Here is an 18,759-nt window from a genome sequence, read left to right as displayed (position 1 = left end):
CATCCGTCCATCCGTCCATCCATCCGTCCATCCATCCATCCATCCATCCATCCATCCATCCATCCATCTACCTATGACTCTAACCCATCCGTCCGTCCATCCATCCATCCATCCATCCATCCATCCATCCATCCATCCATCCATCCATCTACCTATGACTCTAACCCATCCGTCCATCCATCCATCCATCCATCCATCCATCCATCCATCCATCTACCTATGACTCTAACCCACCCGTCCGTCCATCCATCCATCCATCCATCCATCCATCCATCCATCCATCTACCTATGACTCTAACCCACCCGTCCGTCCATCCCATCCGTCCGTCCATCCATCCATCATCCATCCATCCATCCATCCATCCATCTACCTATGACTCTAACCCACCCGTCCGTCCATCCATCCATCCGTCCATCCATCCATCCATCCATCCATCCATCCATCCATCCATCTACCTATGACTCTAACCCACCCGTCCGTCCATCCATCCATCCGTCCATCCATCCATCCATCCATCCATCCATCCATCCATCCATCCATCTACCTATGACTCTAACCCACCCGTCCGTCCATCCATCCGTCCATCAATCCATCCATCCATCCATCCATCCATCCATCCATCCATCTACCTATGACTCTAACCCACCCGTCCGTCCATCCATCCATCCATCCATCCATCCATCCATCCATCCATCCATCTACCTATGACTCTAACCCACCCGTCCGTCCGTCCATCCATCCATCCATCCATCCATCCATCCATCCATCCATCATCTACCTATGACTCTAACCCACCCGTCCGTCCATCCATCCGTCCATCAATCCATCCATCCATCCATCCATCCATCTACCTATGACTCTAACCCATCCGTCCGTCCATCCATCCATCCATCCATCCATCCATCCATCCGTCCACTTATGACTCTATCTATGTATCTATCTATGTGGTATGTATCTATTTTTTTTCTTTTGAGACAAGGTCTTGCTCTGTTACCCAGGCTGAGTGCAGTGGTGCCATCATAGCGTAGTGCAGCCTTAACCTTTCAAGCTCAAGTTATCCTCCCAGCTCAGCCTCTCAAGTAGCTGAGATCATAGATGTGTACCACCACACACAACTAATTTTTTTTTTGTAGGGACAGGTTCTCACTATGTGGCCCAGACTGGTCTCAAACTCCTGGACTGCAGGGATTCTCCCACCTTAGCCTCCCAAAGTGCTAGGATGACAGGCCTGAGCCACTATCTATCTATCTATCTATCTATCTATCTATCTATCTATCTATCATATATCTATATCTATCTATCATATATCTATCATCTATCTATATCTATCATCTATCTATATCTATCTATCTATCTATCATATATCTATATCTATCTATCATATATCTATATCTATCTATCATATATCTATATCTATCTATCATATATCTATCATCTATCTATATCTATCATCTATCTATATCTATCATCTATCTATCTATCTATCTATCTATCATATATCTATATCTATCTATCATATATCTATATCTATCTATCATATATCTATATCTATCTATCATATATCTATCATCTATCTATATCTATCATCTATCTATATCTATCATCTATCTATCTATCTATCTATCATATATCTATATCTATCTATCATATATCTATATCTATCTATCATATATCTATCATCTATCTATATCTATCATCTATCTATCTATCTATCTATCTATCTATCATATATCTATATCTATCTATCATATATCTATCATCTATCTATATCTATCATCTATCTATCTATCTATCTATCTATCTATCTATCTATCTATCTATCTATCATCTATCTATTCATCTATCATCATCTACCTATGCATCCATCTATCTATAATTCTATCTATCCATCTCCGTCTCTCTGCATCTCTCCCTCCCCGACATTCCTTTCCTATCTCCCAGGCTGTCATTCATACAACACCAGGTTCTACCAGTCAAACCAATTCACAAAATCACAAAACCAGCCCAGATTCAAGGTCTGAGAGGCAGATTCCACTCCCTAACAAAATCAGAGAAAATTGCACTCATATTTTCAGGTCAACCAGAATAGCCCTTCCCCAATCTCATAACCAGGGGCTTGGGTCTTGTGGTGCTTCCCATAGTGGGGAGTTCAGTTTAAATGCCTTCGCTCCACCATTCAGGGGTTTCTACCCCGGTTGGCACAAACATCTATTAAAATATAAATGGTCTCAGTTTCTTTCTTTTTCTTTTTTTTGAGACAGGGTCTCATTCTGTTGCCCAGGCTGGAGTGCAGTGACCTGATCTCAGCTCACTGCAGCCTCTGCCTCCCCACCTCAAGCGATCCTCCCACCTCAGCCTCCCTAGTGGCTGGGATTACAGGTGCGCACCACCACGCCTGGCTAATTTTTGTATTTTTAGTAGAGACGGGATATCATCATGTTGGTCAGGCTAGTCTTGAACTCCTGACCTCAAGTGATCCACCCGCCTGGGCCTCCCAAAGTGCTGGAATTACGGCGGTGAGCTACCGCTCCTGGCCCGTGAGTTTCTTAAGAACCCTGCCTTGAGCAGCAGTCATTGCAGTGTGCATAAAATATGTAGTCAATACATGCAAATATTTTGGATAAAAATGACTTTTGAGCACTTTTTTTTTTCAGTTGTTCCATTCTCCAACGTGACTATTGTGTTAAAAAAAAAAAAAAAAAAAAAAGAAAGAAAAAGCAGTCAGCTGTCATCTGACAGAGGTCTTAGGAGAATGGGAGGGGTGCTGAATCTCCAGTCCTCTTCCTGGAAGGTAGGTGTGGGTGACCCCAGGGCTGTGTTTGAGGACGTGAGGAAGAATGACTCGCTGACTGGTTGGGACCTTCCCAGGCTTTCCTGAGCCAGACTTGGGAGAGGTTCCCACGGCAGACATTGCTTGTTCCATGGTCACATCCGAAGGCTAGGGGACTTCCAAAAGCTCAGCCCCCCGGGGGCAGCTATAGAGGGGCCCACCTCTTAGAATGAAGTTATAACAATTGTGGCAGTTAGTCAGTGTGGGCTGGGTGCCAGGCCCAGGACTACGAAGTTATGAACGCTGCTTTGTATCTTCCTCCCAACAAATCGAACATACAGGCTGCCTTTTTGTCCTTCAGACAGACCTCTCTCCAGCCCCCGGGACTTTGCACACGCTGTGCCCTCTGCTCAGCATTCTGTCTTCCAGGCCCCCTCTGCTTCCCGGATCTTCATGGGTGCCCCTTCTCATTCCCTAGACTTCAAGTCACAAGTCACAAGTCACCTCAGGCAGGCCTCCCTCCGCATGCCCCCGACCCTGCTCCTTTCTTTATTCTATTCTCACGACACTTTTTGACTTTATTCATTGTTACCGGGATTTATTCATTGTTCTCTCTCTGCAGCTGGAACGGAAGCTTGTACAATCAGGAACCTGTCCAGTTTATTTCCAACCACGTTCCATGCTCCACTATTTACCACTCATATGGGAAAGTTGTTTAACATCTGAGCCTCGTTTGTCTGATCTGTTCACTCGGTATGATGATGATCATTTATTTATTTTTTTTGAAACAGAGTCTGGCTCTCTTTCAGGCTTCAGGCTGGAGTGCAATGGAGCGATCTCAGCTCACTACAACCTCCGCCTCCCAGGTTCAAGTGATTCTCCTGCCCCAGCCTCCCGAGTAGCTGGGATCATAGGCATGCGCCACCATGCCTGGCTAATTTTTTTTTTTTTTTTTTTTTTGAGACGGAGTCTTGCTCTGTCGCCCAGGCTGAAGTGCAGTGGCTCGACCTTGGCTCACTGCAACCTCCACCCCCTGGTTTTAAGCAATTCTTGTGCCTCAGCCTCTCAAATAGCTGGGATTACAGGCACGTACCACCCTGCCCGGGTATTTTTTGTATTTTTTCACCATGTTGGCCAGGCTGGTCTCGAACTCCTGGCCTCAAGAGATCTGCCCACCTCAGCCTCCCAAAGTGCTGGGATTACAGTCATGAGCCACCATGCCCAACCCCCTTGTTATTTATTTATTTATTTATTTTTTTGAGACGGAGCGTGGATCCATCACCCAGGCTGGAGTGCAGTGGCATGATCTCAGCTCACTGCAACCTCCATCTCCTGAGTTCAAGCAATTCTCCTGCCTCAGCCGCCCAAGTAGCTGTGACTACAGGCACACACCACCACTCCTGGCTAATTGTTGTATTTTTTGTAGAGACAGGATTTCGCCATGTTGCCCAGGCTGGTCTCGAACTCCTGACCTCAAGCAATCTGCCCGCCTCAGCCTCCCAACGTGCTGGGATTACAGGCGTGAGCCACTGCACCCAGACTCCTTGTTAAACATGATGCAGTGATTGAGATAGAACCATTTATTATCAAGAAAATATAATCTTTTCCTATATTTAACAATTCATAGCACTAGCTACCATTTACTAGGTTCTTACTATTAATATTTGTCCGGCATTTTTCTAACCACTTTATAGGAATTATTTCACTTAATTCCTGCAGATAGCCTTCAGAGGTAGGTACTGATATTATTACATATGCATAGGAGAAAGCATAGGCTCAGAGAGCCCACGAAAAACCAGAAAGTGGAAGAATCAGAATTTAAACATAGGGAATAGAACTTCAGAGCCTTTGTGTTTACCTGGGCTATACTGCCCCCATTAGACAATAAAAATATCCACCACTACTAATTTACTAAACTTTTATATCAGAAATGGATAAAGATTTTATCAAACCAACAGCTGGGCACTGTGGCTCATGCCTGTAATCTCAGCACTTTGGGAGGCCAAGGTGGGCGGATCAGAAGGTCAGGAGTTCAAGACCAGCCTGACCAACATGGCGAAACCCTGTCTCTACTAGAAAAACAAAAATTAGCCAGGCGTGGTAGCGCGCGCGCCTGTAATCCCAGCTACTTGGGAGGTTGAGGCAGGAGAATTGCTTGAACCCGGAAGGTAGAGGTTGCTGTGAGCCGAGATGGTGCCACTACACTCTAGACTGGACGCCAGAGACAGACTTCATCTCAAAAAAAAAAAAAAGAGATTTTATCTAACAACTGTTTGACTTCTTTGGAGATGAACAGGCACTGTTTTTTTTTCTTTTACCTACAGACAGTGAATTTTACTTAAAAGATTTCCCAGTGTTCAAGAAGGTGCTGGCCAATGGAAAAAAAAAAAGTCCCAAATTTGTAGCATTTGCCAATTCCAGTGGTGTAAATACTCGCACTGTGGGTGATTCAAGCTACCCAGGATGATGGCGCTAAGGGTAAGTTGGGAAGAGATGCTACCCATTGGTCCATGTGACCCATCCTGAGCCAGTTCCAACACAATGCTACCTACATTGATTCGTACATGTGTTTCTGGTATAGACCTCTAAGGTCTTCAATAAACTCTATTCAAGAAACAGAAAAAGAAAAGAAATTCAATTATCTAAACAACAAAAAGGTGGCTATAAACTCAGATGTAGTTTATTATTTTATTATTTATTAATTTTATTAATTATTAATTTTATTTTATTTATTTATTTATTTATTTATTTTTTTTTTTTTTTTTTTTTTTTGAGACGGAGTCTCGCTCTGCCGCCCAGGCTGGAGTGCAGTGGCCGGATCTCAGCTCACTGCAAGCTCCGCCTCCCGGGTTCACACCATTCTCCTGCCTCAGCCTCCCGAGTAGCTGGGACTACAGGCGCCCGCCACCTCGCCCGGCTAGTTTTTTGTATTTTTTTTAGTAGAGACGGGGTTTCACCATGTTAGCCAGGATGGTCTCGATCTCCTGACCTCGTGATCCGCCCGTCTCGGCCTCCCAAAGTGCTGGGATTACAGGCTTGAGCCACCGCGCCCGGCCAATTATTAATTTTATTATAATAATTTAATTATATATCATGTATTATTTTAATACACACATATTCAATAGAGTGCATATAATGTGTTACTACCTAACACGACTTATGGTTTATATAGGAGGACCTCATAATCAAGCACATTAATATTTCAGCAGAGACAATCCATGAATATTCATATAGGTGTCATAAATAATGTGTCCTCAATAGGCTGATATCACTTTTAGTGAAGTTGGTTACCAACTTAGTTTTGGTGCCAAATTTATGCCAAATGTTTTGTGTGTCCAGAGCATTTAGGTTTTCAGAATTATGGAGAAGAGTCTGTGAACCTTAGCCAGGCATGGTGGTGTGTGCCCATAGTCCCAGTTAACTTGGGAGGCTCATGTGGGAGGATTGCTTGAGTCCGGGAGGTGGAGGCTGCTATGAGCTACGATTGAACCATTGCACTCCACCCTGGGCAACAGAGCGAGACCCTGTCTCAAAAAAAAAAAAAAAAAAAAAGAGTTAGTGAACCTAGTTTTATTTACTTAGCTCTGTGTGTGTGTATGTGTGTTTGTCTACGAGAGACAAAGAGAGAGACAGAAAAAGAGAGAGAGAGAGAACTTGGTCTTAAAAATTTTTTGGTAGATTGTCCGGTTTTGTACCAGGATTGAACTGTTTATAGAATGATTAGGAAATTTCTCGTCTATTTTAGGAATCTTTATCTATTTCTTGAACTTTTGAAGTTTAATGATTCCATAAACCTTAGAAGTCTTTATTTCTTGAACTTTTGAAGGTTAAATGATTCCATAAACCATTTGGGATTGACCTTTTTGGAGGTTATTTTTCATAGTATTTTAGTTTATTTCATCATTATTTAGTTATTCATTCAGTGCCTCTATTCCTTGAATTAATTTTGATAATTTACATGTTTATAGAAAGCTCAATTTCACTGAGATTTTAAAAATTTTGGCATAGAGTTGTACATCATATTCTTTTATTTTAAAAAAATTCTACATCTGAATTTATAGCCACCTTTCTGTTGTTTAGATAATTGAATTTGTTTTCTTTTTCTGTTTCTTGAATAAGCTCTAGCCAGTTTATTCAAGAAACAGAAAAAGAAAAACAAATTCTATTTCCCAAATTCTTTTCTTTATTCTAGCCTTTTAATGTGTTTTAATGGACAAAGCTCCACTTTTGTTACCCAGAACAAATTCCTTTCTCAGCTTATTTCTCTAGGACTTATTGAGTTGAATGCTTTGGAGGTTTATTGACTTCTATAGTATCATAGTGAAGGGAGGATCTCATTTTCTGAGATGTAGTAGAAAAGTGGGTCAAGGGAAGTAAACTTTAAGCTGGATTTTGACGGGTGAATAAGAGTTTTCCAGGAAGAGAGGTTCTTTCTGGTTGAAATAAGTGACAGTGGCAGAGTAATGAAAGACCAGCTGTGTTTTACTTTATTTAAAAATTGTTCTCTTTTTTCTTCTTCTTTTTTTTTTTTTTTTTGAGACGGATTCTCGCTCTGTCGCCCAGGCTGGAGGGCCGTGGCGCGATCTCAGCTCACTGCAAGCTCCACCTCCCAGGCTCAAGCAATGCTCCTGCCTCAGCCTCTTGGGTAGCTGGGATTATAGGTGCCCACCATAACGCTCGGCTAATTTTTTGTATTTTTAGTAGAGATAGGGTTTCACTATGTTGGCGAGGCTGGTCTTGAACTCCTGACCTCCAGTGATCCACCTGCCTCGGCCTCCCAAAGTGCTGGGATTATAGGCGTGAGTCACTGCGCCTGGCCAGGAAACCTTGTCCGGGTCTTTCTGGCTGCTTGAGAGCACCCCAACCCCACGCCAACTGGGACAGTGCCTCTGATTCCTTGCCACAAAAGAGGGTTTGGACCCCAGGATGTCCAGATTCTGCCAAGATTCCACGAGGAAGCTGCACTCCTATCCTAAATTGGCCTGGGCTCTGGGGCATGGTGAGCCTGGTTTTTTTCATCCTCCCTTCCCAGAAAGCAAGAAACAATCAACTCAGGAACATGACCATTGTTTCTGGCCTCTGTCAGGATTCTTGGAATCTTCGTCCCTGGTTCCCATCTCTCCGGAAGATGGAAAGGGGCTCCCCTTTACTCCATAGGATTGGTTTACCTCTCTGAGATCTCCCATATATAGCAGGAACCCCCAAATCACTAATGATGATTCTGAGGTTTTTCAAACAACCCCTTCATCCACTTACATGAGGTCCCTAGAGTCATCAGATTCATTGAGACAGAAAGTAGGATGGTGGGTGCCAGGGACTGACGAGTGGAGATGGGGAGTGAGTGTTTCATGGGGACAGAGTTTCAGTTTGGGAAGATGAGAAAGTTCTGGAGAGGATGGTGGTGATGGCTGGACAGCCATGTGAATGTGCTTATTGCCACCGAACTGTGCCCTGAAAAATAGTTTCAAGGATACATTTTATGTGTGATTTGCCACAAGTAAAAATTTTAAAAATTGCTGAATTGAAAAAAGCAGTAATATATACATTATAAATATATGTTATATATATTATATATATACACATTATACACACACATACACACACACACACATATATATTTTTTTTTGAGACAGAGTTTCACTTAGTCGCCCAGGCTGGAGTGCAGTAGTGTGATCTCGGCTCACTGCAACCTGCGCCTCCCGGGTTCAAGTGATTCTCATGCCTCAGCCTCCCGAGTAGCTGGGATTACAGGCACCTGCCACCACGCCTGGCTAATTTCTGTATTGTTAGTAGAGTCAGGGTTTTACCATGTTGGCCAGGCTGGTCTCAAACTCCTGACCTCACATGATCTGCCCACCTCGACCTCCCCAAGTGCTGGGATTACAGGTGCGAGCCACCATGCCCAGCCTTAACAATACATATTTTAAAAAGAAATAACACAAAAATGTAGAACGTGGAACTCTCCTGTAGTGATCTCAACCACTACGAATATTTGTATATCCTCCTAGAATGCTATAAACACACACACAGCTACATATGTATTTTCTTATGTTCTCTATCTACACCCAAATAAATATATAATACCCACGTTTTGTGAAAATGGGATCACATTTTATGCTTTTTAACACATTAATAGATCTTGCTCATTTTCCCATGTCTTTACGTAGAAAACAAGACTTACAGTGTTACTTTTAAAGAATGGTATATTATTGGCCGGGAGCAGCGGCTCACGCCTATAATCCCAGCACTTTGGAAGGCCGAGGTGGGCGAATCACGAGGTCAGGAGATCGAGATCATCCTGGCTAACACAGTGAAACCCCGTCTATACTAAAAATACAAAAAAAAAAAAAAAAGAATAGCCGGGCGTGGTGGTGGGCGTCTGTAGTCCCAGCTACACGGGAGGCTGAGGCAGGAGAATGGTGTGAACCCAGGAAGGGGAGCTTGCAGTGACCTGAGATTGCGCCATTGCACTCCAGCCTGGGCAACAGAGTGAGACTGTCTCAAAAAAAAAAGTATATTATTATTATTATGTAAATTACTTTTTTTGAGACGTGGTCTCGCTCTTTTGCCCAGGCTGGAGTGCAGTGGCGCGATCTCGGCTCTCTGCAATCTCCATCTCCTGGGTTCAAGCGATTCTCCTGCCTCAGCCTCCCCAGTAGCTGGGATTACAGGCACGCACCACCACGCCCAGATAACTTTTGTATTTTTAGTAGAAGCGGGGTTTCACCATTGGCCAGACTGATCTGGAGCTGGGCGTGGTGGTGCGAGCCTGTAATCCCAGCTACTCAGGAGGTTAAGGCAAGAGAATCGCTTGAACCCAGGAGGTGGAGGTTGCAGTGAGCCGAGATCGCACCACTGCACTCCAGCCTGGAGACAGAGTGAGACTCTGTTACAACTGGGGTGGAGCTGCTATTGGCATCGGGGTGGTAGAGGCCGGGGTGCCATTCAAGGTCCTGCCATGCACATAGGATGTTCCCTATGCCAAGTATTATGCAGTCCCAAGCATCCACAGTGCCGAGGCCAAGTAACTCTATTTTGACAGAATGAACTCTACTTGGAGTCATTTTATTTATTTCTTTCATTTTTTAATTTTTCTGTGCTGTTGAACACATTCCCGTCTCTGGGCCAAGGAGAGGGACGTGTCTTCCCATTTAGGGCAGGGCCGGCTGGGTGATAAGCTGACCCCTCTCTACTCAGAATAGAGTCGGCTTATCAGCTCCTGTTTGTTTTGGCCTTGCCTGGCGGGTGGATAGAGGATGTGACTTCAGAAGTGACCTTCAGGTTCTCTTCGTTTGGAACATGCATGTGTTGAGGTCTCTTTCAGACAGATCCAAGAACTCTAAAGCTGGGGCTGTTTTAGGGGGTTTGCTGGCTGTTGATTGTCTGGTGGTGATCACGGAGATGATGATTTTATGATTCGGGTTGTTTATGACTATCTATTTTTTGTTGCAATTTAGAGAAGGCTTCCCCCCCGCCCCCCGTGGATGGTCTCAAGACATAACCCCTGGCTATTGTTTTTCTTTTTTTAACATTTTAACTTTTGGACGAGTGCAGTGGCTCACGCCTGCAATCCCAGCGCTTTGGGAGGCCGAGGCAGGCGGATCACGAGGTCAGGAGTTTGAGACCAGCCTGGCCAACATGGCAAAACGCAGTCTCTACTAAAAATACAGGAAATTAGCTGGGTGTAGTGGCAGGTGCCTGTAATCCCAGCTCCTTGGGAGGCTGAGGCAGGAGAATCACTTAAACCCGGGAGGTGGAGCTTGCAGTGAGTCAAGACCCCACAACTGCACTCCAGCCTGGGTAACACAGCGAGACTCCATCTCAAAAAAAAAAAAAAAAATTAATTTTTAAGTTCAGGGGCAAATGTGCAGATTTGTTATATAGGTAAACTTGTGTCATGGGAGTTTGTTATATGGACTGTTATAATTTTTTTTTTTTTTTTTTTTTTTTTTTGCCCAGACTAGAGGGCAATGGTGCGATCTCGGCTCACTGCAACCTTCACCTCCCAGGTTCAAGCGATTCTCTCACCTCAGCCTCCCGAGCAGCTGGGATTACAGCTGCCCACCACCATGGCTGGCTAAGTTTTGTATTTTTAGAAGAGACAGGGTTTCACCATGTTGGCCAGGCTGGTCTCGAACTCCTGACCTCAGGTGATCCGCCCACCTCGGCCTCCCAAAGTGCTAGGGTTACAGGCATGAGCCACCGTGGCCAGCCATATATCGTATTTTCTTTATCCAGTCTATTGTTGATAGGCATTTATGTCGATTCCATGTCTCTGCTATTGTGAATAGTGCTGTAATGAACATACACTTCCATGTGTCTTTATGATAGAATGATTTCTATTGCTTTGGGTATACACCCAACCTTTGGGCCCAGGGATCGTCAGGGAAGTCTTCCCACAAGAGGTTAGCGTTAATAGACAAATAAGAGTTAGCTGGGCCAAAGGAGAGACCTTTTAGGCAGAAGAAGCAGCACATACAAAAGTTAGGAGGCTGAAGAAAGTTTGTTCTGTTCACTTCTGCAATGGTTTATTGAATATGAACAAAAGTGACCGGGCACGGCGGCTCATGCCTGTAATCCCAGCACTTCGGGAGGTCAAGGTGGGTGGATCACTTGACACCAGGAGTTCAAGGCCAGCCTGTCCAACATGGTGAAACCCGGTCTCTACTAAAAATACAAAAGAATTAGCTGGGCGTGGTGGCTGAGGCAAGAGAATTGCTTGAATCCAGGAGGCGGAGGTTGCAGTGAGCCAAGATCGTGCCACTGTACTCCAGCCTGGGTGACAGAGTGAGACCCTGTCTCAAAAAATACATTAATTACTTAAAAAAAGAATATGACACAAAAGTATGGGCAATAAAAGCCAAAAATAGACAAATGGGATTACTTCAAACTTAAAATCTTTTGTGCATCAAAGGACACAATCAACAGAGTGAAAAGGCAGCCTACGGAATGGGATAAAACATTTGCAAATATATACCTGATGAGGGGTTGGTATCCATAATACGTAAAGATACCTTCTGCAATTCAACAACAAAAATCCAATAATCCAACTAAAAACTGGGCAAAGGACTTGAATAGACATTTCTCCAAAGAAGATGTACAAATGGCCAATAAGGACATGAAAAAGATGCCCGACATCATTAGTCATTAGGGAAATGCAAATCAAAAAACAATGATATATTGCCTCACACACACACGTATATACATATCTATATCCCCATAAATGTATATATATTATATATCATATATGTATGGTATATATCAGAGCTCAGGAGTTCAAGACTAGCCTGGACAACATGGCAGGACCCCTTCTCTACAAAAAGTACAAAATTTAGCCAGGCTTGGTGGCACCTGCCTGTGTTCCAGCTAGTCAGGAGGCCAAGGTTGGGAGGATCACTTGAACCCAGAAGGCGGAGGTTGCAGGGAGCTGAGATCACACCACTGCACTCCACCCTGAGCGATAGAGCCAGAACTTGTCTCAAAAACAAAAAGGAGGCCAAGTATGATGGCTCATGCCTGTAATCCCAGCTACTTGGGAGGCTGAGGTCGGGAGGACTGCTTGAAGCCTGCAGGTGGAGGTTGCAGTGAGTCGAGATCACGCCACTGCACTCCAGCCTGGGTGACAGAGCGAGACTCTATCTCAAAACAAAAATGAAAACAAAAACAAAGATGGCACTTGTACCTGGTAAATTTACACAATTAAAAAATAACATATATGGTCTATGTGACTAATAACACTACATATGATCTGATATGCTAATAAAATAACACTATATATATGATTATATATATATATATATGATATACATCAGAAAATAAGAAGTGTGGGGGAAGATGTGAAGAAATTAGAAATTCCCATTATTGGTCGGAATGCAAAACAGTGCAGCTGCTGTGCAAAACAGTATGGCACTTCCTCAAAAAAGTAAACAGAATCATCAGCAATCCCACTTACATGTATATATCCAGCAATCCCACTTATGTGTATATATCCCAAAGAGATTAGAGTATCAAAGAGATATTTGCACACCCATGTTCATAGCAGCACTACTCACAATAGCCAAGAGGTGAAATCAACAGATGAATGGATAAACACAATGTGGTATATCCATACAGTGGAATATTATTTAGCCATAAAAAAGAAGGAAATTCTGACACATGCTACAACGTGGATGAACCCTGAGGACATTATGCTCAGTGAAATTAGCCAGTCTCAAAATGACAAATCCTGTATGATTCCACTCATAGGAGGTCCCTAGAGTGGTCAGATTCATAGAGAAAGAAAGTAGGATAGAGGGTGCCAGGGGCTGGGGAGTGGGGATGGGGAGTGAATGTTTCATGGGAATAATTTCAGTTTGGGAAGGTGTGAAAGTTCTGGAGATGGATGGTGGTCATGGTCACTCAACCAGGTGAATGCCACTCAATGCCACTCAGCTCTGCACTTAAAAATAGGATGGCCAGGTGCAGTGGCTCACACTTGTAATCCCAGCACTTTGGGAGGCCAAGGTGGGTAGATCACCTGAGGTCAGGAGTTCAAGACCAGCCTGGGCAACATGGTGAAACACCATCTCTACTAAAAATACAAAAATTAGCTGGGAGCGGTGGCAGGTGGCTGTAATCCCAGCTACTTGGGAGGCAGAGGCAGGAGAATCCCTTGAACTGGGGAGGCAGAAGTTGCAGTGAGCCAAGATCACGCCATTACACTCCAGCCTGGGCAACAAAAGCAAAACTTCGTCACGTGCACACATAACACACACACACACACACACACACACACACACACACACACACACACACACACATGATTAGGATGGCTGGGTGCGGTGGCTCACACCTGTAATCCCAGCACTTTGGGAGGCCAAGGCGGGCAGATCACCTGAGGTCAGGAGTTTGAGACAAGCTTGGGCAACATGTAGTAAAACTCCATGTCTACTAAAAAATACAAAAATTAGCTGGGCATAGTGGTGCACACCTGTAGTCCCAGCTATTCGGGAAGCTGAGGGAGGAGAATCACTTGAACCCGGGAGGCAGAGGTTGCAGTGAGCTGAGATCGCACGACTGCACTCCAGCCTGGGTGACAGAGGAAGACTCCATCTCAGAAAAAAAAAAAAAAAAAAGTTAGGATGGCTAGGTGCCATGGCTCATGCCTGCTGTAATCTCAGCACTTTGGGAGTCTGAGGCAGGTGGATCATGAGGTCAGAAATTCAAGACCAGCCTGGCCAAGATGGTGAAATCCTGTCTCTACTAAAAATACAAAAATTAGCTGGGCATGGTGGTGTGGGCCTGCAATCCCAGCTACTCAGGAGGCTGAGGCAGGAGAATCGCTTGAACCCGGGAGGCAGAGGTTGCAATGAGCCAAGATCATGCTACTGCACTCCAACCTGGGTGACAGAGTGAGACTCAGTTTGGAAAAAAAAAAAAAAAAAAGGACAGACAGGATTTGTTGAGACTGGCTAATTCCACTTTTCATTGAGCATAATGTCCTCAAGATTCATCCATGTTGTACCATGTGTTGGGATTTCCTTCTTTTTTATGGCTAAATAATATTCCACTGTATGGATATACCACATTGTGTTTACCTATTCATCTATTGATGGACACCTGGGTTGCTTTCACCTCTTGGCTATTGTGAATAGTGCTGCTGTGAACATGATCCTCTTGTCCCATCAGCAATACTGCTGAATGCTACCGATGTTATGTTGAGCAAAGGGAGCTCAACCTGTACCAGACCACAGGATTCTATTTCTATAAAGTCCTCTAAGAGATCAAAGGAGTTTAACATGATGGAGAATCACAGTTACCTCTGGAGGTTGGGGACCCCAACAGACAGGGAAGAGGCATGAGGGAGATTTTTGCAGTGATGGAAATATTCCACATCTTTATTATTATTATTATTGTTGAAGCAGAGTCTCACTCTGTCACCCAGGCTGGAGTGCAGTGGCGTGATTTCGGCTCTCTGCAATCTCCACCTCCTGGGTTCAAGCGATTCTCCTGCCTCAACCTCCCGAGTTTAGAGGCACTGCCCGGCTAACTTTTTTGTATTTTTAGTAGAGACGGGGTTTCACCATGTTGGTTAGGCTGGTATCGAACTCCTGACCTTAGGTGATCTACCTGCCTCGGCCTCCCAAAGTGGTAGAATTACAGGTGTGAGCCATTGCACCTGGCCAATATTTCACATCTTTTTAAAAAACAAGTTTACACATATAGCATTTTTTAATATATGTAAATGTATGGGGTACAAGTACTATTTTCGATTCTGAGACAGGATCTCACTCTATCACCCAGGCTGGAGTGCAGTGGTGCCATCTCCGTTCCCTGCAATCTCCACCTACCGGGTTCAAGTGATCCTCCCAACCTCAGCCTCTTGAGTAGCTGGAACACAGCCATGTGCCACCACGCCTGGCTAAGTTTTGTAGTTTTTGTAGCAACGGGCACTCACCGTGTTGCCCAGGCTGGTCTCCAACTTCTGACCTCAAGCCATCAGCCTGCCTCGGCTTCCCGAAGTACTGGGATTACAGGCCTGAGTCACCAGGCTCGGCCTTGCCATTTTGTTATATGCATAGATTGCTCCCCTAGTGGTCAAGTCGGGGCTTTACATCATACACATGTATTTTCTCATCACCCACTGCCTCTCCCCATCCTTTTGAGTCTCCATTGTCAATCATCCCATTCTCTACGTCCAGGTGTACACACTGTTTAGCACCCACTTATAAGTAAGAATGTGTGATATTTGTCTGTGTCTGGCTTGTTTCACTTAAGAGAATGGCCTCCAGGGCCGGGCGTGGTGGCTTACGCCTGTGATCCCAGCTACTCAGGAGGCTGAGGCAGGAGAATTGTTTGAACCCAGGAGGCAGAGGTTGCAGTGAGCCAAGATTGCGCCACTGCACTCCATGCACTCCAGCCTGGGCGACAGAGCTAGACTCTGTCTCAAAAAAAAAAAAAAAAAAAAAGGGGAGAGAGAGAATGACCTCCAGTTCCATCCATGAAGCTGCAAAAGATATGATCTCATTCTTTGGCAAAGAATACTATACTATTTATGGCTGAAGAGTATTTTGTGGTGTATGTAAACCACATTTCCACATTTTCTTTATTCAATCATCCATTGATGGACACTTAGGTTGATTCCATAGCTTTGCTATTGTGAATAGTGCTGCAATAAACATATGAGTGCAAGTATCTTATTGATATATCGATTTCTCTTCCTTTGGGTAGATACCCAGTAGTGGGATTGCTGGATGGAATGGTAGTACTATTTTTAGAAACATTCTGTATCTTGATGGAGCCATGGTTAAAAGGTGTGTATGCTATCAAGGCTCATCAAACCTTCTGCTTACAGTTTACATACACTTATTATATGTAAATTATACCCAGTTTAAAAATAGGCCCAGTGCAGTGGCTCACACCTGTAATCCCAGCACTTTGGGAGACCAAGGAGTTCAAGACCAGCCTGGCCAACATGGTGAAACCCCATCTCTACTAAAAATGCAAAAATTAGCTAGGCGCAGTGGCGCATGCCGGTGGTCCCAGATACTTGGGAGACTGAGGCAGGAAAATCGCTTGAACCCGGGAGGCAGAGGTCGCAGTGAGCCGAGATCATGCCACTGCACTTCAGCCTGAGTGAGAGAGTGAGACCCTGTCTCTAAAAATAAATATATAAATAAATAAAATAAGGAGTCAGAGAGCGTTTTGACAGAAGAGGAGAAGGTCATGTAAAGATAGTTGCAGAGATTGGATGATTTAGCCACAAACAAAAGAATGCCAGTAGCCACCAGAAGTGAGAAGAAGCAAGAAATGCGTGTGTGTGTGTGTATGTTTTTATTTTCTTTTTTTCTTTTCTTTTTTTTTTCTTGAGACAGACTTTCACTCTTATTGCCCAGGCTGGAGTGCAATGGCGCGATCTGGGCTCACTACAACCTCCGCCTCCTGCATTCAAGCGATTCTCGTGCCTCAGCCTCCTGAGTAGCTAAGATTACAGGTGCCCGCCACCACACCTAGCTAATTTTTTGTATTTTGAGTAGAGACAGGGTTTCACCACGTTGCCCAGGCTGGTCTCGAACTCCTGACTCAGGCAATCTGCCAGCCTTGGCCTCCAAAGTGCTGGGATTACAGATGAGAGCCACCGTGCCCGGCCTGATTGTTTTATTTCTTTAAGGAACCAGCGTACCCTTTTCCGTAGCAGCGGCACCATTTTATATTCCCACCATCACTGCACAGGAATTTTGATTTTTCCACATCCTTGCCTTGTGGCGTATACATCCTGCACCCCAACACCTTCTTAGTGTCTGCTAAGACACCCCATTGGGCGACAGTCAAGCCCCACGGCTGGGTTCCTAACCGCTGTGTTTCCCAGATTCCTTCCTGAATGCTCCATCTTCTGAATGCCTTAAAAAATAAAAAACAGCCCGGGCGCGGTGGCTCAAGCCTGTAATCCCAGCACTTTGGGAGGCCGAGACGGGCGGATCACGAGGTCAGTAGATCGACACCATCCTGGCTAACACGGTGAAACCCCGTCTCTACTAAAAAAAAAAAAAAAACTAGCCGGGCGAGGTGACGGGCGCCTGTAGTCCCAGCTACTCGGGAGGTTGAGGCAGGAGAATGGCGTAAACCCGGGAGGCGGAGCTTGCAGTGAGCTGAGATCCTGCCACTGCACTCCAGCCTGGGGGACAGAGCAAGACTCTGTCTCAAAAAAAAAAAAAAAAGAAAAAGAAAAAAGAAAAAACAATGTAGAAAATAAATAAGATTTTCTTCTGTGTGGGATGGTACAGACACCATTGATCTGGTGAACTGGAAGCATAGGTGAATTTTGTTAATTGTGCACTAAGAAAATAGCACCAATTGTTTGTGACAAGGTTAAGAAAGCATCATTTTTGTTTGTATGTTGTTATTGGGACAAGATCTCACTCTGTCTCCTGGGCTGCAGTGCAGTGGCTGAGGATGATCATGACTCACTGCATCCTTAAACCCCTGGGCTCAAGCAATCCTCCTGCCTCAGCCTCCTGAGTAGGTGGGACTATAGGCACGTGCCACCATGCCCAGCTAATTTTATTTATTTTTATTCTTTTTCTTTTTTTTTTTTTGAGATGGAGTCTTGCTGTGTCGCCAGGCTGGAGCGCAGTGGTGTGATCTCGGCTCACTGCAACCTCCGCCTCTCAGGTTCAGATAATTCTCCTGCCTCAGCCTCCCGAGTAGCTGGGATTACAGGCACCTGCCACCACGCCTGGCTAAGTTTTGTATTTTTAGTAGAGACGGGGTTTCACGATGTTGCCCAGGCTGGTCTCAAACTCCTGGGCTCAAGCAATCCTCCCGGCTTGGCCTCTTAACGTGTAAGCCACTGTGCCTGGTCCCATGTTTGTTTTTTTATTCCTCATTTTACAGAAGAGGTGCATCTGTGTCTCACACAGCTGGGATGTGGCAGAGCTGGGATCTGAGAAGGCTGAGTCCACAGCCAGGGGAATGGAGCAGAGGCTCAGGAGAGACAGAATGGCTGGTGGATGCCAACCTGGAAGTTGCAAAGGGACAGGCCCAGGATAGAGGGGAAAAGCTGATCACAGCTGGGAACAGGGAGGAAGGAAGGCCATGAGGTGGGTGCGGATGGAATTCCGGGTAAAGATTGGGAAGGCGTGTAATGGACCACGTCACTGCTCTTCCTCTTGGGAGCAAGGAGGCCACCAGCTGGTGTGTCTCAGGCAGGCGTGGGAGGTCTTGGGAGCTGAGAATAATGGGAGGGCTTCATCAGGTTGTGGAAAGTGAGTGGGGATGGTTGATCAAGAATTAGGGAAAGGAGGCTGGGCGCGTTGGCTCATGCCTGTAATCCCAGCACTTTGGGAGGCCAAGGTGGGCAGATCACTTAAGGTCGGGCGTTCGAGACCAGCCTGACCAACATGAAGAAACTCCATCTCTACTAAAAAAAAAAGTACTAAAAAATAAAATTAGCTGGGCATGGTGGTGCATGCCTGTAATCCCAGTTACTTGGGAGGCTGAGGCAGGAGAA

At 44.9% G+C, this 18,759-nt stretch overlaps 1 long non-coding RNA gene across 1 annotated transcript in view; it reads left to right on the top strand.

The window, feature by feature from the left end:
* LOC115899283 overlaps window positions 1-18,759 on the top strand; it is a 35,228-nt gene that overhangs the window by 1,986 nt on the left and 14,483 nt on the right. The window contains exons 2-3 of the long non-coding RNA XR_004059029.1: window positions 3,394-3,524; window positions 5,096-5,249. This is a non-coding gene — a long non-coding RNA (uncharacterized LOC115899283). The remainder of the gene's footprint in view (window positions 1-3,393; window positions 3,525-5,095; window positions 5,250-18,759) is intronic.

The sequence above is a fragment of the Rhinopithecus roxellana genome, chromosome 8, assembly GCF_007565055.1.
Source record: "Rhinopithecus roxellana isolate Shanxi Qingling chromosome 8, ASM756505v1, whole genome shotgun sequence".
In the NCBI taxonomy this organism is placed as follows: Eukaryota; Metazoa; Chordata; class Mammalia; order Primates; family Cercopithecidae; genus Rhinopithecus; species Rhinopithecus roxellana.
Note: the sequence above shows the minus strand (reverse complement) of the source record. Positions and strands in the feature narration are given on the sequence as shown.